A 25744-nucleotide genomic window follows, 5' to 3' on the forward strand; every position below is an offset into this window, starting at 1 on the left:
ATTTAAACATTTTCCTTTATTTTCTGTTATTTTATTTGCTAAATACATAACCTTAGTAGACATTTGGTAATTTAGTTGTTCTCCCTATCATTTTACTAAAAGAAACCTAAGTATGCCAAGACAGTAATATCAGCCCCTATTTTTCTAGCTTATTAACTTGTTTGCTTTACTCAATCTCCTCTATCCTACAGGGTCTCATCTGCAGTTTTAACAATATTGATGACTAATTCTACAAAAGATGGTTTAAACTACAAAGCAGAACCTGGAATGGAGCCAGAGAGTGGCCGTATGCTCTGAAACATCTCTACAACATAAAAATGTTTTGCAGAGAACATTTCTATTGTCTGCTGAAAGAGCCTAGAAAACTCCTGTTCTAAGTGGTTCTGGAGGGCTATGGTGATAAGTTAGATGACTAAACTCACAATAAAAATGACTCAGTTTAGGCCCCCATAGTGACTGCATGTTAGGTAGATACCAGGAAAGAGGGGTATTTCTCACAAAGGCGAAACCATCCTGCCTTCTCAATAATTTGTTAAATGTTTCATTTGGAATTTATTTTCTTCTAAATTTTTGTTGTTACCAGGTCACTATGCCTGCAATATGAGTATTTGCAATGGTATCTTAGCAATATAGAACAGCACCAGATTTGAAATTATCATTTCCATCATTTATGAATCATGTGATGTGGGAAATAGCTTATTTTTGTTAATTTCAGTTTCTTCATTGTAAAATCTTCCTTCCTGGGATGGTTATGGAGACTAAACAAGACAATGTGTGTGAAAAGATCTGGCACAAAGCATTACATCAGTGTGGAATTGGAAAAGCAATGTTTGGCTGTAAGAATTGCCTAAGTCTTCAGAACTTCTATATTTACAGCTGCCTGAATTATTTGGTATCTAAAAGTCACAGGTAAAAACTTACATATGTTTGATAAAATAAGAATTAGCATGTATATTTTAAACTTTGAAAACCAATTTTAATTAGTTAAAACAAGGTAATTATATTTCAGGTGTTCCTGAAACTAGTACTGCAAAGTTATTTATTTAATTAGTTATTTAGTGTTAAATTTATTGAAGACATTCAGAGATAATTTGTCTCAGTGACTGTTTTTATTGCTAATGAGTTATTTGTGAAAATTAGATAGAAAAGAGGTTTGATTTGATTATATAGAATAATGAAAAACAGGATAGGATATCAGCATCACTGATTATGTTCTCAATTCTCCCACAAGTAAGTGTCTCTTATTTGAAAGCACTTTTATTTTACTCTTAGCTTTTTTTATGCTCTATTGTCATAGATGATTAGTTGTGAAAATAAAGTAAATATTACTAAAACCCCCATTAACCATTAATATAATCTTCATATTGCTTTAGTTTATTTGTTTTTTTAAATTTTTATTTATTTATGATAGTCACACAGAGAGAGAGAGGCACAGACACAGGCAGAGACACAGGCAGAGGGAGAAGCAGGCTCCGTGCACCAGGAGCCCGATATGGGATTCAATCCCGGGTCTCCAGGATCGCGCCCTGGGCCAAAGGCAGGCGCTAAACCGCTGTGCCACCCAGGGATCCCCTGCTTTAGTTTAAATAATTATAAAATTGTAATAGTCACTGCTTACTTCTAAATTTTATTTAAATAATATATTTTTAATTCAGTGGGATTAAGAAGTGATTTGATCAGTTTCATGTTAGGAAATAAGAAAAAATTTGCCAAGATTCTCTAACTTCTATCATTTGATAAAGCAATGTAGTTATTGTGCCTTTTAGACATTTCCAGACTCCAGTCCCACAGCCACTGTCATTGATTGATTTTCTCATTGGTCCTTTATCTTGACTATTTAAATTTTAACTTTATTATTTTCTAATCATGCAGTCTTTTCTGGTCCACAATATAACAAGTCATTTCAAAAAGTGAGATCATATTGAGTTTTCCTTTAATACCATTTTATGGGTTTCTAATACCTAAAAGAAAAAAAGTTTAAATTATCTAGCATTGTGTTTGAAAAAAAGCAATGCCCCCAACTCTCACTGCTGACGATGTGCCTGCCCTCAGCACCCAGTGCCCAGTGCACATAAGATGCTCAATGCATTTTTTATGAGTAAACAAATGAACCTCTCATTTCAGGCTTCCTTTACCTCCCTACCATTTGCCCCATTTTCACACTCAAATCTTGCTTTGCTTTGTACATGTTATGCTCTTTCCTTCCTTGTGACAAGTGCATTTAAGCCTGCAGAAAAGGCTTAAATAAAATGGAATAAAGAGATTTTGTCTGTGAGACTCATAGAAATGAATTCAGGCCATAATAAAGTGAAGATGGTTGGCATAGTTACATATTACAAAACAAGGGACTCCCATAAGCACTAATGAAAGTATCAGAATGTTTATCACTAGAGCTTTATTTTAATCCTGTCTTTATTGTTGATTAATTTTATGGCTCTGGAAGAGCAAACTCAGTAAATGCAATAATACTGCATTGTAATGATGAGATGAAATTATTTCTCTCATAGGAGAAATACCACAATTTTTATTTGGGATAAATGGAATGGGAAGCTGTGGAATAGTTCTTTTAAACTTAATTTTACATTTAAAAAATATTTCATTTATTTATTTTAGAGAGAAGGAGAGCAGAGGGAGGAGCAGAGGGAGAGGGAGAGAATCTCAAGCAAACTCTGCATTGAACACTGGGCCTGTTAAGGGGCTTGATCTCATGATCTGAGCCGAAATCAAAAGTTGGATGCTTAATTGACTAAGCTACACAGGTCCCCCTATGGAATAGTTTTGAAAAAGAGCTTTAAGAACTGAGTGATATTCTTTTAACTTCTAGAATGAGCTAATCACAAATAAGAACTTAGGGAGCACAGGATAGCATGGGAAGGCCTGGCTGGATCCAGAAAATGTAAGAAGCAATCTTTAGAAGTGGAAATGAAAAGGGCATACAATAGCAAAGAGGGGGAGGAGGAACCATTAAGAGCATCTGGAACTGGATACCTACTTAGGGCACTCAACTATATGTATGGCATTTTGATTTTCATGTGTAGTATATAGTTATAGGGTCAAAGTAATTAGATGCAATAAAAGTAAAGGAGAGGTAAAAATATAGTAATCCTCCTTTATCCACAGTCTTGCTTTTGTGACTTCAGCTACTTGTGGTCAACCACAGTTCCTAAGCAGATGATCTCTTTCTTACTGTGTTGTAGCCTAACACTCTGTCACAACACCTATGTCATTCACCTCACTTCATCTCATCACTTTGGCGTCTTATCTTACACCATCACAAGAAGAATGAGTACAGTGTAGTAAGATATTTTGAGGGGGAGACACAACTTTTTGTTACAGTATGTTTATTACAATATATTCTTATAATTGTTCCATTTTGTTGTTATTGTTACTCTCTTAGTGTGCCTAGTTTATAAATTAAGCTTTATCATAAGTATTTACATATAGGAAAAAACATAATGTATACGGGGTTTGGTATTCTCCATGATATGAGGCATCCACTGGGGGTCTTGGAACATATCTGCTGTGAATGAGGGGAAGATTACTGTAATGATTCCAATGGGTATTTTGGAATAATATATTTATGTTGAATGAGTAAGTTCTTCTTGGAATGTATTCTTAGAAATTTTCTTTTTCTTTTTACTTAGAAAAGGACAAGTCCATAAAATAAATTATAATTTGAAGAAGAGAAAATAAAGAATATAAAATACACCCATAGGTCCATAGTGTAAAACAAAATAATAAAAAACAAAAATCCCAAACTGAAAAGCAAAAACAACTCTCACATAGGAAGGAACAATGAGGGGCAGTCCGGGTAGCTCAGTAGTTTAGGGCTGCTTTAAGCCCGGGGTGTGATACTGGAGACCCAGGATCAAGTCCCACGTCAGGTTCCCTGCAGGGAGCCTGCTTCTCCCTCTGCCTGTGTCTCTGCTTCTCTCTCTCTCTTTCTTTCCCTCTCTCTCTCTCTCTCTCTCTCTGTGTCTCTCTGAATTAAAAAAATAAAAATAAAAAAAAAGTAGCAATGAAAATGAAACAAAAGAAAAGTAACAAATTTTATGAATAGAACTTGGAAAGGATAATGAGGAACAAAACAGGAAAAGATATACAGGTGATGATTGATTATGAAGTTGCAATGACACAGCAAAACTTTCACATAGAAGAAGACACTCAAGAATGTGACATATTAAGAGCTTGAAATGCCACTTTATTAATGAATATCAATAAAAGGTAAAAACCAGGTGCATATATCAAGTAAGGGAAAAACCAAAGTCTACTTATCTAAAGAATTTAGAGAAAGCTTAGCCAAAACATGTGGTAGAGGGATGGATCAGCAACATTCTCCCCAGCCAAAGGAGGTTACAGGATCCCTGGTCCCAAACCTCACTGAGAAACGCATCATTGCACATGGCAAGGTCTGACTAGGAATCTTGTCTGGAAGCATAATTGTCTCTTTTTAAATCCATATGATAGAGCAGTTTCACATATAATTTAGTCTGATACTTGCAAGAGACTCCCTCATGGTGCAGCTTAATAGTCTTGGAGTGTACACAAGATAGTATAATTACAGGGTAGAGTATATTAGGGAATCAAGAATATCCTCACCCCTGATAGACTTTCTGTGCTGGTAGATCCTGGCTCCAAGTACATTTCTGAACTCCATGCTGCAGCCATTCTCTCATAAGTAGCTGGGAGACCAGTGAAAAGATCTCTGACCAGCTACATGGTCTTCTGCAATGCCTCAGGGGAAGATAGTTTTAAAAGGGAACTTGAATGAGCACAGGGTGTTGTATGTAAGTGATGAATCACTGCATTCTACTCCAGGAACCAATATTGCACTCTACGTTAACTAAAAATAAATAAATAAATAAATAAATTAATTAATTAATTAAATTTAAAAAATTGATAAAGAAATCCAAAACTAAAAATAAACAAATGAATAAATAAATAAAAATAAAAATAAAAGGTAACTTGAAGAAATGGGAATGATTACAGATTTAGCAGTAACAGTTCTAGAAGATCTATCCATAGTACCTACTCTGTACCTGGGACTTTTTGATAGGCTTAATATATGTTGATTTGCTTACTGATGCTATACCTTGTTCCATTACTATCCCCATTTTCCAAATGGAAAACTGGAATGCAGAGAGTTTGACTGAATTAAAACAAGGTCACTCAGCTAGTGAGTTATGGAACCATGACTTGAATTCAGGAAGATGGGCACCAGAGACTGTCCCTAACCATTTTGCTGAGCCACCTCTCTATGGCAATAACCACTCAGTGCTTTATTTTTACTGTGCCCTTTATTCTTTTTTTACATTTAAAGAGACTAAGAAGTGGAGAAGTTAAATCCAAAATCACATACTAAATTAGGGAATTGGGGTTCTTTGAACCCAGGGTTGTCAGATTCTGTTGGCAATGCTATATCTTGTTCTGGTCTTGAGGAATAAACCTATTGCTGGATTTTTCTGCAAGTTGGCCTATTCAGGATGGTCAAATAAAAGGGCAAAAGGAGCTTTCTTGTGTGTGACTCAATTAATGGTGCAGATCCAGATTTTCCTAAACTTGAATCCTTTTGAGGAGAAAGTTTCGTTTTTAGAGAATTAATAAATTATTATATGATACATACGATATATGTTGTATCAATTTTGTACTCATAAAATTGAACATACGGTAACATAGAATGAGTATGTTTTAAAAGCGCCAATTATAGGGGCGCCTGGGTGGCTCAGTGGTTGAATGTCTGACTTTGGCTTTGTGATCCCAGGGTCCTGGGATCAAGTCCCACATCAGGCTCACTGTGGGGAGTCTGCTTGTCCCTCTGCCTCTCACTCGGTCTCTCATGAATAAATAAATTTAAAAAATCTTTTAAAAAGTGCCAACAATTTACATATAAAGAATATATAAGCTAAAATATTTCCTGTTTCTTCACTCCATAATGTTATATAACCTTAAAAATAATGCATCTTTTGAGAAAAATACATCTGAAATTTACTTAATAGTGTCTTATGTCTGAATATTATTCTGTTACATGTACATTATATTTGTTTACTATTCTCTTATTTTTCTTAATTTGCCAAATCTTAAAATATTAGTGAACATGATAGCTGCTGACATCAATGTTTACCTTTTATATGAATTCTCTTAGTAGTTCACATGATGTTTCAGTTGATTCTTTTGGAATTCTTAGTTAGAAATTCCTATCAACTGCAAAAAGTGACGGTAATATTTTTTTTTCCCTTTTAAGTCATGAGTCTCTGCTTTGTATAGTACTGAGTAGAGGTAAAAAGCAGGGCTTTGGCAATAGTCTTTCTGGGTGTGAATTTCAGCTCTGCCTTTTAGTAATTTTGTGACTTGGAGAAATTACTCAATTTCTAGGTGTCTCATATTCTTCAGATACAAAGTTAATGTAGAAATAGAACCTATGGAAGGAGCCCAGATGTCCATCAACAGATAAATGGATAAAGAAGATGTGGTATATATAAACAATGAAATGCTACTCAGCCATCAAAAAAAATATATTGCTATTTGCAATGTTGTGTATGGAACTAGAGGATATTGCTAAGTAAAATAAGTCAATCAGAGAGAAAGACAGTTATCATATGACCTCATATGTGGCATTTAAGACACAACAGAGGATCATAGGGAACAAGAGGAAAACATAAAACAAGATGAAATCAGAGAGGGAGACACACTATAAGAGACATAGGAAACAAACTGAGAGTTGTTGGAGGGGAGATGGGTGGGACATGGGATAACTGGGTGATGGGCATTAAGGAGGACATGTGATGTAATGAGCACTGGGTGTTACATAAGACTGGTGAATCACTGACCTCTACCTCTGAAATGAATAATACATTATATATTAATAATTGAATTTAAATAAAATTTAAAAAAGGAAGAAATAGAGCTTACAGCATAGGGTTGTGAAATTCTGAGACTAGGTGCTTGCCTTAGGTCTTTGCCCAGGTAAGTATTCAGACTAATTGTTTTTTGCTGTATAATAGTGTAGAGTTTTTCATGTAGTTTAATGGATAAAGTATGAAAATGAATATCAGGAACTGAATAATTTAGGAGTGTTTAGGAGAATCAGCACTGTTATCAGGCAAATCCATGTTTAATTCATAGCTCTAAATACCTCAATTGGTCTGACTTGGGGTATTTTATATAGCTTTTCTGAGTGTCAGTTTTTTCATCTGTACAATGGGAGCAAAAGTAGTATCTATCACTTAGTTTTTTGTGAGAATTAAATACTTAATACATGTAAAACACCACATTGTTTAGCATTTAATAAGGACTCAAAAAAAAAAAAAAAGTCATTATTTGTCCCTAACTAGCTGTATGATGTTAGAAATGTCCCTAAATTATTCAGGTCCAAGTCTTCATCTATAAATAGAGGTGGAGTATATAGTTTTCTCTAAACTAAAACAGTTCTAAACTAAACAATTCTAAAGTAGAAATTCAGCCTGTGATAGACCATATATATGTCATAGGACAACCAGTACACTGTAATTTATAGGAAAACAATTGCCCACATAACTAAATGATCCTTAAGAGGTTGGCACCCAGATCCTTAATTTAGGCCTGTGAGGACACGCAGGACACTATTCTGACTCTGTTTAGATAATATCACACAATATCATTATGGGAAATTTAGGATGGAATTTAATATACTCCTCTCTTTGGCTGAAGGGAAGCTGGATGCATTAATGTCGTTTGCTATAAATAGGGAAGATAGTTGCAAAGTTATTTCATTTGTTGGCTTGGTAACCATCTCAGCACAAAACATAGCACTGAGCTCATAGTAGGTGGTTCATCACTTTGCCTAAACAATCAATTTGAACTTTCTTTAAGAATTTTAGTATTTTCCAAATGTTTCAAGGTCACAAGTTCTTTTAGGGAAAGTGCCTTTTCTTACTAATTTATTTTTTACCCACAGCATCTGATGTGCTATTTTGAACACGTTAGATCATTAATGTATCCTTATTAACTTAATGAATGAATATGTGTTTGAGGACTGAGTACTTTTCATGATTTTCTTCACACTGATGTCTACAGAATACATTAATTTCATTCAAGGTTAGGTTATTGATATAGCTAAAGAGACATGAATTGGGAAAGAAAACACATGATAATGTCAAAAGATTGTTGAATAAAAATTACCTGAATTACCTGCCTATCCCTAAATGACTCAAACATATCGTACCTTAAATTATCCATACATTGAGATGCTATTTCCTATTTCTTTTCAATGAAGGAGCTGGATTCATTGTTTTTTTCTCTGAACTGTAATCTGACAGTCACATATCTGCTGGCTATTGAACTACTAAATATTAGTATCTTCTTTTTTGTTTCCAAGTTTATTATCTGTTCTTTTATTCTTGAGAAAACTTGAACCAAAGCATCTACATGTGTTTTGATTTCCATTAACTAATGCACGATTTCAAAAAAAGCATTAGCAAACTATAGAATTGACTGAGGATAGAAATTACCCATCATTAACGTTATATCCTCTATTGTTATTCAGTCATAAAGCCTGGGGGTCTCAGTTACCTACCTTAATAGATTTATTAAAGCACTCTTTCCAGCCACAAACAGACTTTTGGAGAGTTCTTTTTATTTTTATTATTTAGAGAGAGAGAGTGTGTGTGTGCACATGTGAGCAGGTGGGAGGCAAAGAGAGAAGAGAGAGAATCCCAAGCAAGCTCCACACTCAGTGCAGAGCCCAATTAGGGGCTTGATCCCATGACCCCAAGATCATGACCTGAGCCAGAATCAAGAGCCCACGGTCCAACCGAATGAGCCACCCAGGTGCCCCTTTCTGAGATTTTTTTATGGATACACTTTTGCCTATTTTATTTCAAAATGATTGGATCTGGGAACACCTGGGGGGCTCAGCTGGCTAAGCGTCTGACTTGATTTCAGCTCAGGTCATGATCTCAGAGTGAAGAGATGGAGCCCCACTTTGGACTTGCACTCCGCAGGAAGTCTGCTTGAGATTCTTTCTCTTCCTCTCCCACTACCCCCCACTACCCTCGCACTCACACATGCACTGTCTTTAAAAATAATAAATAAGCCCTTTAAAAAATGATTGAATCTGAAAGCTTTATTTTAGTAATAAAGCAACAATAATTTTACAGGTGACAGTCTATTAGGAGGCAACACTCCCCTCCCCCACCAGGAAGTCATTTTAGTGCTGCCAAATCTGATTTGTAGAATGAATCAAGTGAACAAATACATCACAAACTGTTAAAATCTGGAAGCTCTATCCAATTGAAGATGGTAGTGTATTGGCACAGGGGCCCATCTAGCAGGCAGATATAATCATACATCTTTCTAACTACTGGAGACCCATCTGTCAACAACCATACTGAGGCATGCTCTTTTTCTTTTCTTTTTTGTTCTTGTTGATATAAGAATACATGTAGAGCAGGTTTAAGAATTCTCTCAAAACTGAAAACTAAGGGAGTTCGATTTCTGATTAATTTTCAACTAGTCAGCTTTGATTGAAAAAGAAATTCCATTTTTTATTCTTTTCCACCATCTCTGATATATTTATTGACTACAGACTAATTCAAGTAGACAGTGAAAATGTAGCTGTGTTTAGATAAGCACCTCACTGACAAAACATTTAGAGAAATAAGATGATTTAAAACTTTCTTGTGGGGCAGCCTGGGTGGCTCAGTGGTTTAGTGCTGCCTTTGGCCCAAGGTGTGATCCTACAGACCCGGGATCAAGTCCCACGTCGGGCTCCCTGCATGGAGCCTGCTTCTCCCTCTGCCTGTGTCTCTGCCTCTCTCTCTCTCTCCTCTCTGTGTATTCTCATGAAAAAATAAATAAAATCTTAAAAAAAATAAAAGAAATTGAACAAGGGAATGCACTCTCTCCTGAGCCTCCAGAAAGAATACCTTGATTTTGGCCCAGTTGAGTCCTATTATTGATTTCTGACTTCTAAACCTATAAAATGATATATATGTGTTGTTTTAAGCCACTAAATTTGTGGTAATTTATTACAACAGAAATAGGAAACCTATTGCCTAAAAGATTCTGTTTAATTCTTGATTAAATAACATAATTATTTATATCTGAAATTTGGATTTGTATTTTCAGAGTCCTCTTGCCCATTATTTCTGCTTTTTGCAATACTAGAAAACACCACTTGTATCCCTACCCTCTGCCCTATTAATTTTAGTTAGTTTGTTTGGTTTGGTCTGTTGCTTGGTTTATTTTTTGACAACCATATTTTACTTTCTTCTCAGTTACTTTGAAATTTTGTAGCTAGTTCTCTGATTCCTCTATTTTTTTTTTTCCTTCAGCTCTGAACAGAAAGTCTCGCATTTGGATTGTCCTTTATTCCATCTTTCCCTTATTTCTTCTTAGCAAAGCTTTTGCCATACTAATGAAATCCAATTTAAATATACTACTTCCTTTAAATATTTTTAAAGTTGTGATAAAATTTATCATCTTAACCTGTTTTTTAAAGTGTAGAGTGATATATTTATTGACTACTCACATTGTTGTGCAACCCATCTCCAGAACTGTTTTCAAAAGAGTTGCAAAACTGAAACTGTACCCATTAAACAATAGGTACCCCTCCGCTGCCTTGAACCCTTGGCAGCCACCACTCTGTAGCAATGCCTCCATTTTGAAATGTTCCTTGATTACTCTAATCAGGAGATTTCTTCCCCTGTGCAATTCCAGCAGAGTGCTTAATATCACTAGGTTCTCATATACTACCACACACTGGTGTTATTTTGATAGATGTTATTTTGGTTTTCATCTGTTTTATGCAATAGCTCTGCTCTTTCTGTGTTTTCTGTGCCCCAGGCAACTGTCCTCTTCTCTTCTTTTTCTTCTTTTTCTTCTTCTTTTTCTTCTTCTTTTTCTTCTTCTTTTTCTTCTTCTTCTTCTTCTTCTTCTTCTTCTTCTTCTTCTTCTTCTTCTTCTTAAGATTTTATTTATTTATACATGGGAGACACAGAGAGAGAGGCAGAGACACAGGCAGAGGGAGAAGCAGGTTTCCTGAGAGGAGCCCGATGTGGGACTTGAGGGGACTCCAGGACCATGCCCAGAGCTGAAGGCAGATGCTCAACCACTGAGCCACCCAGGCTCCCCAGGCAGCTTTCTTTATAAACTGCGTCTACAGGCTCCTTTGCTCTTTGGCCTCCATGGAGGCTGAAGTAAGAAGTTAGAAAGAGAAAGGAGAGTGAGTGAGGTATTGGCTTGTGACACTCTCTGCTGGTGGCCTCTCTCCACCACTGGCTCCTATTAGATAGCCTGCCACACATGTCCTCTTTGCTCTCTCCTCTTGCCCCTTAGGAATGAGGGTGGTGATAGTTCTCTACTGTTAACTATCCCTGGAGGTACTGCCCCATCTCTTCTGATTCCCTACACTCTGTACAAACTTTTGTAAATAGTCCCAGCTGTGGTGACCTGTCTGTTTCCTACTGGGACCATGACTTTTCAAGCTTTCTGATAGTGTCTTTATCGTACTTGTTTTGTTCTACCTCTGCTCCTGTCCTTGGACCACTCCCCCTGTTTTGAGCCACGACTACTTGCCAATAAAGAAAGGGAAGCAGGGGTCCCTGGGTGGCGCAGCGGTTTGGCGCCTGCCTTTGGCCCGGGGCGCGATCCTGGAGACCCGGGATCGAATCCCACGTCGGGCTCCCGGTGCATGGAGCCTGCTTCTCCCTCTGCCTGTGTCTCTGCCTCTCTGTCTCTTTCTGTGTGACTATCATGAATAAATAAATAAAATCTTAAAAAAAAAAAAAAAAAAAGAAAGGGAAGCATATTAGAAAAAGCCCCCCGCCCCGACTTTCTCTGGGCAAAATACCAAATTAACAAGATAAACAGTTCATAGATAGGATTAAGCTGTGGGTAATGGCATTACATTTTACCCTTCAAAGTCTTTTTCTTTTTTTAATTTATTCAGAGAGAGAGAGAGAGAGAGAGAGAGAGAGAGGCAGAGACACAGGCAGAGGGAGAAGCAGGCTCCGTGCAGGGAGCCCGACGTGGGACTCGATCCGGGGTCTCCAGGATCACACCCCAGGCCGCAGGCGGCGCTAAACCGTTGAGCCACGGGGGCTGCCCCCCTTCAAAGTCTTTAAAAGGATTGAGTGAGGTTTCCCTTCATTTAAACTAAATTACTGTTTTATGTTGATCTGCATATTTCTGTATATTTGTCACGACAGTGCTTGCATCCTATTTGGTGTATTGAGCAAATAAACTTTCCATTTTAAACAACAACAAAAAATATCTACTTATATAACCCATCAAAAAAATAAAATAAAAGGATTGAGTGAATTCTTCCTGTAGGAAAATATGCAACTCTTATCTTCCCCCTTTTAAAATGCTCTGCCATATAGTCCACTTTTTTTTTGATAAAATGTGTTTTCTGTCCTTTAGTTATTTTCTCAGTAGAATTTTCAATCAGTTCTTTCAGTTTGCCTCTCAGAAAAGACATTACTATATGTTTTTCTTTTTTAGAAGATATTGTTCTCAGAAAATGCAATTCTTAAGGATTGTACATCCATGAAATTTGATAATAAAATTTTATTTAGGCAAGCATGATACAGAATTATTCCCACATTTTCTAAGAATATTATCACTCTCGTTTCAAACTTTTTTTTTTTTTCTTTTTCCTGAAAGATACAAGCTTTCCCTAACAATCTGGTGTATTTTCCTCCTTCAGTATTTCACTTCTCCTCTTGGATTTGCTGATAGGGCACAGAGGACCTCCCTTGGTGCTGTGCGAACTTAATCCTCTGTGTGGGCTGTGCATGTTGCAGAGCTGTCAATTACTGCTATCCCTGGGAAGCTCCTAAAACATTTAGGCTATAGGACAGTTTTTCACTTGGTTCAGAATCATTCAGGTTCTTTCTAGGACCTTCCTGGCCATTCACGTTTATCTCCTGGATGGAATCCCAGTTCCTTTGTACACACACATGGCTAGTAAGAGGTCTGTAGGTGCACTTGTAAACTGCCATTGTCAGCTTTTCACCCTAAATAGCTACTTAATCAAATGCACAGCATCTCCATTAAAAAATCATACTTTTCAGTCATTTCCATTTTTAGACAATATCTGGAATGAGAAGATAGAAAATGGACCAGAAGAAAGGGCCTTCTAATGTGATCTTTAAAAGCAGTATTTGCTTGGAGCAAAAAATTCATTTCTTGAACCGCTTTTCAAGATAATGCACTGATTATTTAACAAAAACATTATCTTTTATTGTAAGTGCTTAAAAAGAAAGCCAGAGAGCCTGAGGCTTCTATTAGAAGATATGAGAGGTTGGGAAATTTGCTGCGTCTGCCTGAAAGTGTATTCAAATTCACGGTCTTATGAGCTAAGCATAAATATTAGTTGTTAATTAAATATGCTAGTTAGAGTAATTTTTACTTTTTATCTGTTCTGAACGGCTCTATTTTCTTAATTTACTGTATTTTTTTAACAAAAGTTTCAATCTGTGCTCATTTTTCAATACTGGTTAAACAATTACTAAGCCAGTATTAGACTAGTAATGAGTTAATTTAGAGGAATTAATCTTTTTTAATTGAGATGTAGAAATGTAAAGTAAGATGCAACATTTCTTAGTGTACAGTTAAGTAGATTTTTAAAAAGGTATGTAAGTATCCTGAGCCCATAGTTCAATGTATTCTAAAAATATGTATGAATTATGTGATTACTAACAAGATTAAGATATGAAAAATTTCTCTCCTCAGAGACTTCCTCATGCCCTGTCAAATCAATGAGACTACCACTACAAGGAAACCACTTTTCTGACTTTTAAAACCACAGATTAATTTTGACAATACTTGAACTCCAAATAAATGTAAATATACCATATAAATTATTTTATGTCTTACTTCTTTTACTAAACATTATGGCTATGAGGCTGATTCATGTTATTGTACATAGTAGTATATTCATAATTTTTATTGCTGTGTATGTATGAATATACCATAATTTACTAAGTCATTCTACTGTTATTTGGCATTTGAAATATTTCCAGGTTTATCCTATTGTGAATAAAGCTACTATAAGGATTCTTGTACAAGTATTTTGGTGAGCATATATCTTCATTAGTCTGGAATATATACGGGTATACACAAGGTATATTCTCAGATATACACAGGCATATACCCAAGCCTAATGAGTGTACATGTCCATCAAAAGTCTTGTACAAAAATACTTCTAGCTGCTTTACTTATGGAAGGGTAGGGACACATTTGGTGATGTTTTCAGTATTTTAAATTATTTAGCTGTAATAGAGAATATCATTTGTCTATTTTTGCTTTTATTGCCTGTGCTCTCAGTGTCATTTCCAGAACATCTTTGCCAAGACTAATGTCATGAAACTTTTCTTCCATGTAATCTTCCAAAAATTTTATAATTTCAGAGCTTACATTTACATCTCTCTAATCCATTTTGAGTCACTTTTTTTGTATGATGTAAGAAAAGGGTCTGATTTCATTCTTTTGTACACAGATTTCCAGTTTTCCCAATACCATTTGTTAAAAGGACTGTCTTCATTGTGTATACTTGGCACCCTTGTTGAAGATAAGCTGATGTATATGCATGGATTTATTTCTAGGAATGGATTGATTCAGTTACATTGGTCTGTATGTCTGTCCTTATGGCTATACCATATGGTTTTAATTATTATAGCTTTGTAATATATTTGAAATCAGGAGGTGTGATGCTTTCTCCAACTTTGTTCTTCTGGCTCAAGATTATTTTGGGTCTTGGAGGTCTCCCATGGATCCATACAAATTTTAGGATTTTTTTTCTTTTCTGTAAAAAAAAGGCATTTGGATTCTGATAGGGATGGCACTGAATCTGTAGATCACTTTGTATAGTATGGATAACAATATATTTTTTAAGATTTTATTTATTTATTAATTCATGAGAGAGAGAGAGGGAGAGAAGCAGAGACACAGGCAGAGAGAGAAGCAGGCTCAATGCAGGGAGCCTGACGTGGAACTCCATCCGGGGACTCCAGGATCAGGCCCTAGGCCAAAGGCAGGTGCTAAACTGCTGAGCCACCCATCCCCCTGGATAACAATATTACGTTCTTCCAATCCATGAGACTGGAAGTTTTTTCATTTGTGTCTTCAATTTCTTTCATTAATGTTTTGTAGGTTTCAGTGTGCAAATCATCTATCTCTTTAGTTAAGTTTCTTCTGGAGTACTTTATTCCTTTTGGGCTATTGTAAATGGAATTGTTTTCCTAATTTCCTTTGTGGATAGTTCATTGTCGGTGTATAGGAACACAATTGATTGTTGCATGTTGATTTTTGTGTTCTGTAAATTTACTGAGTTTATTTGTTCTAATAGTTTTTTTTTTTAAATGAAGTCTTTAGTGTTTTCTATGTACAAGATCATGTTATCTGAAAACAGGGACAATTTTACTTCTTTTCTGATAGGGGTGTTTCTAAATTTCTTTTTCTTGCCTAGTTTCTCTGGCTAGAACTTTCAGTACTATGTCAAATAGAGAGTAAGCATCTTACCTTGTTCCTAGTTAGAAGAAAACCTTTCAATTTTTCACCATTGAATATGATGTTAGCTTTAGGCTTTTCATAAATATTTTTTTTATTATGATGAAGTAATTTCCCACTAGAAAGCTTTTGCACAGCAAAGAACACCATCAACAGAATGAAAAGGCAATCTATGGATTGATAGAAAATATTAATAAACTTTATATCTGATAAGGGATTAATTTCTAAAATGTAAGGCACTCCTATAGCTCAACAGTAAAAGAACTAATTAAAGGAACTAAAGACTTGAATAGACATTTCTCTAAAGAAGGCATACAAATGGTCAACATGTATGTGAAAAGATGCTTGATGTTACCAATATTAGGGAAAATATAAAATAAAACCATGAGATATCATCCCTCAAAAAATTAAAAATAGAACAACTATATGATCCAACAATCCCAATTCTCATATTTATTCCAAAGAATTGAAATTAGGATCTTAAAGAGATAAGAGCACCTCTATGTTTATTGCAGCACTATTCACATTAGCCAAGATATGGAAAAGCCTAAATGTCCACTGGTGGATGAATGGGTAAAGAAAACATGGTATATACATGGTATATACATACATTGGAATATTATTCAGGTTTGAAAAAGGAGAAATTTTGCAATATGCAGCTGCATGCATAAACTTGGAATATATTATGCTAAATGAAGCAAACCAGACAAATATGACAAATACTGCATGATTCCACTTATATGAGGTATCTAAAGTAGTCAAACTTACAGAATCAGAGAGTGGAATGGTGGGTGTCAGTGGCTAGGGGCAAAGGGAAATGGAGAATTATTAATTAATACCACAGAATTTCAGTTATGCAAGATGAACAAGAGATATGCTGGAGAATATTGTGCCTGTAGTTAACAATACTGTATTGTACACTTAAAAATTTGTTAGAAGCGTAGATCTCATGGTAACAATTCTTACTACTTCTATACTCTGATTATTTGATTGTATTTGGCCTTTTATGAAAGACTCAATATAAAATTACTTTTGAAGTCTGTCTCTTTTTAGGGTTATTTAATATTATGAGCTTTTCCTATGACTTTCTGGTACCATATACTAGAAATGACATTAGAATTTTTATTAAAAAAGAAAAAATCAGAAATTGCATTCTAAGGGTCTGGTGGTAGAATAGATACTTATGAACACAATGAACAATATTTAACAAATAACAAATATTTAGGTTACCCAATATTAAAATTTAATATCCCCACTGAGGAAATTGAAAAATTCTACCTTTAGAAAAAGATTTTCTTTATTTATTTGAGAGGGAGACAGAGCGTGTGCGAGAGAGAGTGTGGGTGAGCAGGGGGAAGGGCAGAGGGAGAAGCAGGCTCCCTACTGAGCAGGAAGCCCATGGCGACAGGGCTTGATCCCAGGACCTGGAGATCGTGACCTGAGCCTAAGGCAGATGTTTAATCAACTGAGCCACCCAGGTGCCCTAAAGCATTCTTCTTTTTGCATAATGTAGTATACTATAAAGTTCTTCTCTAAATAATATTTTTAGTGATACACTGATAAGTTACCAAGAAAGCCTTTTGTTAGATGTTCAGTTACAAAAACCAAAACCAAAACATGCTGGAATAGATATTGCTCTACAATGTAAACTATTTCCAATTTATATATTCCACATTGCTATTCAGAGATAGGATAAATTAAAATTTTCAATATTTTTCATTATTTGTATATAGGATTCTTTATTGGTTGCATTTTGGGTTTTTAAAAATATGCATTCATCTGTGGGTGTGTGTAGGTCTACGGAATTTTAGCCTAGGTAATGTGATCAACACCATAATCAAGATTCAGAACTGTTCCATCAGCACAAAGGAACTCCCTGTTATCCCTTTATAGTCGCACATATCCCATACCCCGTCCAGTCCCTATCCCTGGCAATCATTATTCTTTATTTCTATAATCCTGTCATTTCAAGAATGCAACCATGCAGTATGGGACCTGTTGAGACTGGCCCTTTCATTCATCATGATACCCTTGAGGTCCACCCAAGTTGTGTGAATCAAAGTTGTCTGTTTCTCCTCATTGCAGAGTAGGACTCCACGGTACAGATGTTTGGTTTGATCACTCACTCGATTGCAGGACATCTGGGTTATTTCCAGTTTTTAACTATTACAAAGAAAGCTGCTAAGAATATTCATGTACAAATTTTTGTGCCATCATAGCTTCTCATTATTTTGGGATAAATATCCAGGGGTGTAATTGCTGGGGTGTATGATACAAGTATGTTTGACTTTATTAGAAAATCCCAAACTCTTTTGTAGAGTAGCTGTACCATTTAACATTCCTATAAGTAAGGTACGAGAGATCCAGTTCGTACACTCGACAGCATCTGGTATTTTCGCTATTTTTTCTTTAGCCATTCTGATAAGCATGTAATCATAATTCATTGTGGTTTTTATTTGTGTTCCCTGATGACTACTCAAGTTCAACATCTCTTCAGGTGCTTACTTGCCATCCATACATCCTCTTTAGTGAAATGTCTATTCGTGTCTTTTGCTCATTTTCGATTGGATGGTTTTTTTACTGTTGACTTTATATAGTCAAGTTTGATCAGACATATGGTTTGCCAATAAGTTCTGTCAAAAATTTCATCCTCTTGATTTTTTTTTTTTAACACAGCAAAATTTTTTCATTTTGATGAAGTCCAGTATATCATTTCCTTTTAGGACTGTGCTGTTGTAGTGAAGGCCAAGGAGTTTGTTGCCTAGCCCCAAGATCCTGATGTTTCTTCAATGATTTTTTTCCTAAAAGTTTTATAGTTTTACATCTTAAATCTAAGTCTATGATCTGTTTCGAGTTACTTTCTGTCTAAGGTGTGCAGTTTAGGTCAAAGTTCATTGTTTTGCCTATGGGTGTCAATTGCTCCAGCATAATTTGTTGAAAAGACTGTCTATCCTTACTCCATTGAATTGCTTTTACACCTTTGTCAAAAGCAGGTGGGTATATAGCACACTGTCTGGATTACTGTAGCTTTAGAGTGAGTCTTGAGGTCAGGTAATGTGAGTCCTCCAGGTTCTTCAAAATTATACCTGGATATTTTCATTTTTCCACATTGGTCTCCGACTTTATTCTAGAGAAGAGAGTTCTTGCATAATCTCTTCCTTTTCTTGTTGCAATTCCTGTAAGTGCTGCTGGTTTTGCTCCAGTCTGTCCTCCAACCACTGCAGGAGAGGCCCAGTGACGGCTGACATTTGACTGCACAGATTCTTGGTAAACACGGAGCCATTGTGGATCTTGATTATGGAGTCCAGATGTGTGAGGCTGTGGATCCTCCTATATGCATCCTGCTGCTCTTGACACAGGATCTTGGGCAGCTCAACTGCAGATTCAAGGCATACTTTCCATTCCCAATGGTTACATGAGGTACAATATGGATTGGGATTTCAATCCTCTCATACTCTGAGCTCTTTTGGGCCTGTATGGATTGAAAGCAAGTGTAGAGGACCCGGCCAGTCTTTGTGTTTTTATCTTCTATGAAACAGGGAAAAATAAGTCCTACAAAGCCTTGATCCATCATCTGGTACATGGCTTGTGTGCGAACATCAACATGGGAAGGCCAAACAGTTATAGGAGGATGGGAATGGTACCAGCCCACAACTCTCACGGGGCGACCTGTTAGTTCAGCCAACCTCTCTGCCTCTGTTGAGGCCGCAGACAGCTGCTCTGGAGAAATTTCCACTCGATCCTTCCTCTTACCAGAACGTCGCAAGATGATGACAGAATGAATGTGAACAATTCTGACGGTGTCAACCTTTTCAGCAACTGTGCGTATTTCAGTTCCGGTATATGTGAATTTGGAGTCACTCCTTGTGTCATCATTCAACTCCCCGATGCACAGCCCCGTCACCTCCTCCTTCTCCGTGCTCAGCGCGTGGTTGAGGCACACCAGGAAGGCGTCCGACTCCAGGTGCACCGCCTGCCCCGCCATCTTGGTCCCACCCCGCTGGCGTCCGCCTTGGCCTGCCCGGGCCTGGCCAACCCGCTGCAGCGGCGCGCGGGCTCCCTCTTTTATCCTTTTTCTTTCTTTTTCTTTTTCTTTTTCTTTTCCTTTTTCTTTTTCTTTTTCTTTTTCTTTTTCATTTTCTTTTTTTCTCTTTCTTTCTTCTTTCTTTCTTTCTTTCTTTCTTTCTTTCTTCTTTCTTTCTTTCTTTCTTTCTTTCTTTCTTTCTTTCTTTCTTTCTTTCTTTCTTTCTTTCTTTCTTCTTTTCTTTTTGTATATTTTTTATTGGAGTTCAATTTGCCAGCATATAGCATAACACCCAGTGCTCATTCCATCAAGTGCCCCCTTCAGTGCCCATCACCCAATCACCCCAACTCCCCGCCCACCTCCCCTCCACCACCCCTTGTTCGTTTCCTAGTGTTAAGTGTCTGTCATGTTCTGTCACCCTCACTGATATTTCCCACTCATTTTCTCTCCTTTCCCCTTTATTCCCTTTTACTATTTTTTGTGTTCTCCAAATGAATGAAACCATAAAATGCTTCTCTAAAAGGCCATTTCTTAAACATCACCAACATACCACTGATATTAATTCACATTTTATTTCATTTAATCTTCACAAAAAGCTAACAGTATAGGCTTTTCTCTCCATTACATAAGAGAGGAAGTTGGAATTCAGAGAGATCAAGTAATTTTCCAAGAATTCAATGAAAAACAGAGTCAGAATTCAAACTCAAGTCGATTTGATCCCACAGATAATTACTTTGTAAAATTTATCCTGTCTCTTTATTGAGATAGCTGTTCAGGTCATATCTTAATATTACTTATGTCCTATCTTGAAGTAGTTACCTATTCAATAACATCATAGACCTGACCCTTCGCAGGATGTTAAGACTTTTAGGGTAGGCTCAGAGAGAAGGGGAAACTAGAAGAATAATATAGTATAAAGTTTGTTTTGATAAAATCTATAGTCAAGGATGGGTGAAGAGCTGAACAGGAAAAGCATATATCACATCAACAGTGTAGAAACCTGATAGAGGCATAATTCGTGTTATTCTTGATAAAGTTATCAAGCAATCCAAAATTAAATATATCAATATTAACATTGATAAACATTAATATTACCCTGCAACTATCATAAGTACTGACATTAGTATTATTGCTATTATTCCTTCTATCATGTTTTGAGTGCTTATCATGGCCCACATTGTGTGCAAAATGTTTTTTTTTATATTTAAAAAAATTTTTAAAAAGATTTTATTCATGAGGGACACACAGAGAGAGAGGCAGAGACACAGGCAGAGGGAGAAGCAGGCTCCATGCAGCAGCCCAAGGTGGGACTCGATCCCAGAACTCCAGGGTCATGCCCTGGGCCGAAGGCAGTCACTAAACCACTGAGCCACCCAGTGATCCCAAAATGTTTTAAATAGTAATATCTTATTTGAGTCAGTCATTCAACGTATATTTAACACCTGATCTGTACAAGGCACTGTCAAAATCTCAAAACTTTATAAAGTTATAAAGTTAAATGGACTAAAGGTTTATGTCCCTGCAAAATTCATGCTCAGTGCCTAACCCCCAATGTGATTGAATTAGGAGGTGGGGATTTGAGGAGGTGATTAGGTCATGAGGGTAGAGCTCTCATGATTATTGCCCCTGCAAAATGAATGAGATTATTGCCCCTGCAAAAGAGACTAATGAATGAGATTATTACCCCTGCAAAAGAGACTCTAGAGCGTTCTTTTACTTCTTCACCATGTGAGGATACAGTGAGAAGATGGCCGTCTGTGAACCAGGAAAAGTGCCCTCACCAGACTCAGAATCTGTTGACATCATGATATTGGACTTCACAACCTCCAGAACTATGAGAAAAAACTATTTGTTGTTTAAGCCACCCAGTCTAGGTATCTTTGTTACAATTCCCCCAAATGACTAAGGTAGCAGGTACTATTGCATTATTATAAAATGGGGATCCATTTTATAGGTGAGAAAAATGAACTTTAGAGAATCCTTCTAATTTATTTAATATGCAAGTGTTTGGACTAAAGAGTCATTTATTTATTTATTCATGAGAGAGAGAGAGGCAGTGACATAGTAGAGTGAGAGAGAAGTTCTCCATGGGGAGCCTGATGTGGGATTCGATATCAGGATCTCAGGACCATGAACTGAGCCAAAGGCATTTGCTCAACCAGTGAGCCACCCAGGTGCCCCCTCTTTTTCTTTTCTTTTTTTTTTTTTTTAAAGATTTTATTTATTTGAAAGAAAGTGAAAGAGAGAGAGAGAGAGAGAGAAAGAGAGAAAGAGAATGAGCAGAGGGAGGGGCAGAGGGAGAAGCAGACTATCAACTGAATGGGGAGCCTGATGCAGGGCCCTGGGTTCATGACCTGACCTGAAGGCAGATGCTTAACCAACTGAACCATCCAGGCCCTGTCTGGACTCTTCCTTAATCTTACCTTGTTAATGTGTGACTTGCAAGATTTCTGGAATTCTCAGGCAATTTTCTCTAAGATAGTATGACTGTGTATGACTGATATGAAATGTTCACCTAATGGGCCTGGGAGTGATACTGGGGAGCACCATCATACCTCCACTTATCTTTTGATGGCAGGGCAGGGGATAGTTTGAAGGCTTGTAAATCCATGGGAGATGTGATGATACAAAACCTACTTCCTTGGCTATGAGAAGCCATGATGTATGTAAAAATTCACATTGACAAAATCCACAGCTTTTTAAATCTCTGTTTCTCCAAAGAATGAAAGGGACCGCAAATACTTGGAGAAATAACCAGGGATTAACACAGGGAAAATGACTAAACAGGTACTGTACTGTTCTAATTATTCTAATAATGATAAAAATCAATAACATACATTGACAACAAGTTACTGATTTTCATCATATTAGAATAATTAGAGCACTGGGTATTATATGTGAGTGATGAATCACTAAATTCTACTCCTGAAACTAATATTGCATTTTATGTCAGCTAACTAGAATTTAATAAAAACTTGAAACAAACACAAAAAATATAAAAAAATATATAAATCACAAATATAAAAAAAGGAAATAGATTGTTTCTCTATAAAAATTCACTTGGGACAAAAACTGAAAAAAAAATTACTTGTACACTGAGAAATCCAATAGATATTTTCATTTCTACTTTGATGGGATCTTAAATTGGAGTCCTGACTTCACTCCTTAAATTGCCTTTGTCTAATAAAACATTCATTTCATTCAATGGAATTACCCCAAATATTAGGTTTTATTATTTTTACCTGATTCTCATAACAAAACCTCCATACTGATTTCAAAATGGTGTGTTGTTACTTTAGCCAAGGCACGTTAAATTCGATCGTTTTGAGCAACATGGAGATGACCAACCAGCCAGATGAGTCTTTTGACTCATGCTTGAAGCAGTCTAGAGCGAACGTTATATAATACTACATCCTCAAACTAAAGAAGACCATAATTAAATTGTCAAGGCTAGGTGCATTTTACTTCTCTAGGTATATATATCAGAAAATAGTTGCAATTTTAACTTTCATAGGAGTTTTGACTGCTCCATATCTATCTGAAAACATGTAATTCTTGATCATTTCATAGATCCATTAGAAATAAAGGAAGGAGCGCAAGGCAGCTATTTGAAGACAATGTACATGACTGGCTGGTGCTGGTGGAATGATGTACTTTTATACTTTATAGCATAAAAGGCATTGTAGATATCATTGAGTCTACTCCTTTCTTTTAAAGTTTTCATAATGTTTATAACAGAACTGCAGAAACAAACTAGAATGATCGAGAAGAAAAAGAAATGGTCATTTAAAGTCCTTTTTCTTCTTTGTTATTAGTCAAAATATTAGGGCATATAATACCAAAAATATACTTGGAGCATTTCTGATTTTTTAAGTATTATTTCTATTGATGATTAAGGATGATAGTTAGAAAACATTGAATGATCATTGTTTGCCAGGCACTTTTTAAAGTACTCTATATAGATTTTCTTACTTAAAATTTCTGTTGTTATTAGCAGAACTTCCATAGCTATTCCTATAAGGACATTAATGTTATGATCAAGAGATAGCATCTCAGTTGCTCCCCAAAACAAATTTCTGAGTGGTCAAATTTCCACAAGTATTTATTAAGTGTTAGCTATAAGGACACAGTGTTTAAATTCTAGGCAAATAAGAGAGGCTAAACTTCTGAGTTCATATACCATATGTTCCAGAAGGTGAGGCAGGAAATAAAAAAAGTGTGCAATGTAATTGGTAGCAATAAAAAATTCAAATATAGTGAGAGAGAATAGTGAGTGATGGGGATGCTATTTTAGATACCTTAAATGAGAAAAGTTCTTTCTGAGACGTGCCTCACTCTACTCAAAGAGTAGAGGTGTAGATGAAGTAAAGGGGCAAGCCTTATGAATATTCAAGTGAAGATATTTGATGAAGAAGGCTCAGCAAGTCCAAAGACTCAGAGATGAGAATGCACAAGGAGGCCAGGATGGCTGGAGGCAAGGAGAAAGTGATAGGAAAAGGGGAGGTCTGAGAGGAAGCTGGGGCTCAGTTGATCAAAGGCTTTGTAGGTTATGACTACATAGGCAAATACATCGTTGACTGCCTTGCCCCTCTTTTGTTTCTTTGTAACTGTTTAGAAAAATCACATTCTGGGGCAGCTTGGGTGGCTCAGCGGTTTAGCGCAGCCTTCAGCCCAGGACCTGATCCTGGAGACCTGGGATGGAGTCTCATGTCGGGCTCCCTGCATGGAGCCTGCTTCTCCCCCTGCCTGTGTCTCTCTCCATCTCTCTCTCTCTCTCTCTCTGTGTGTGTCTCTCATAAATAAATAAATAAATCTTTAAAAAAATTACATTCTGATTAGATCCAAGTTTCCGTCTACTCCAAATCTGAACTGCTTCAGCTGAAACTGGGATAAAAACAAAAATATTTTTTTTCTTCTGATGTCATTCAAAAGTCCTGGTGGTCAGCCTCAGGTGAGTGGGATCAAGAATTCTGTCATGTGCTTGTGAAGTATAAGACACTTATAAATCAGGTAGAGATGTAGAATTGGATAAAAAAGTAAGATGTGTGGGGTAGAGATGTGGACTGCTGGTAAAAATTTGGAAGTCATTACTGTACAAATGGCATGTGAGGAATAAACATGGCTAGAAGGACAGAGTCCTCAGGGACATCCACTTATGGAGTGTAGACACAGAAGAAGATACAGCAAAGGAGGCCAACAGAGTGATGAGTTATGTAGGAAGAAAATCAGGGGTTGTGGCATCCCAGAAGTCATGTGAAGATGATGTTTTGAGTAAGATGGAGTGATTATCCATGTCAAATACTACTGTGGAGAGTTGAGCAAGAAGAGATTGATTATTAGATTTGGCAATGTGGTTGGCTGGGGAAGGGCAACTCTAACTGGGAGAGCCTCAAGAGGATGTGGGAAGTGGGGTTTGCAAGTTTGGACCGTATTTTCCAGAAGTGTTGTTTTAAAAATGATCAAAGGGGATTCCTGGGTGGCTCAGCGGTTTGGTGCCTGCCTTTGGCCCAGGGTGTGATCCTGGAGTCCCGGGATCGAGTCCCGCATCAGGCTCCCGGCATGGAGCCTGCTTCTCCCTCTGCCTATGTCTCAGCCTCTCTCTCTCTCCCTCTGTGTCTTTCATGAATAAATAAATAAAATCTTTAAAAAAATGATCAAAGTCAAGTGATAGTTGGAACAACATATGAAATCTAGGGAAGAATGATTTTTAATGGGAAATGTTCTAGGATGTTTGAATGGGAATAGTAATAAGTCAGTTGAGAGTCTGAAAAAAGTGATGATGAGACAAGAGATAGAATTTCAGAAGCGATTGCTTAGAGTGAGAGGAGGTGAGATGTAGTACCTAAGTGGAGAAGTTGGCCTTGGATGGGACCCCAGAGAGTTTGACTTTATAATTGGAGAGAGAGTAGAATATGAAGGAGTACAGATAAAAGTGGGTAAATGAGGTAATGGAAGTTTGTGGAAGTTCTCTCCTAATTGTTTCTTTTTCCCTCTGTGATATAAGAAAGATCAATAGCTGAGAATAGTAAGAAAGGAGGCTTAAGGAGAAAGAAGGTAGGAATAGTGTCTTACCATCATGGGGAGAATGAGTGGGATGAGGAAATGCAGTTTGTCAGAATTTTTGAACTTATTTTGTTCATAAGTTTAAAGTCAAGGTGTAGAAGAATTGTCTAGATGGAGATTTGAGTTAAGACTTATAGCAAGAAAAATGGTTTAGACAAGAACAACCAG

General features: G+C 36.6%; 1 pseudogene; it reads right to left on the bottom strand.

Moving 5' to 3' along the window:
- Nucleotides 1-18297: 18297 nt before the first annotated feature.
- Nucleotides 18298-19474, bottom strand: LOC144304189 (lys-63-specific deubiquitinase BRCC36 pseudogene; annotated as a pseudogene).
- Between the last annotated feature and the right edge of the window lie 6270 nt (nt 19475-25744).

The sequence above is a fragment of the Canis aureus genome, chromosome 33 (assembly GCF_053574225.1).
Source record: "Canis aureus isolate CA01 chromosome 33, VMU_Caureus_v.1.0, whole genome shotgun sequence".
NCBI lineage: Eukaryota > Metazoa > Chordata > Mammalia > Carnivora > Canidae > Canis > Canis aureus.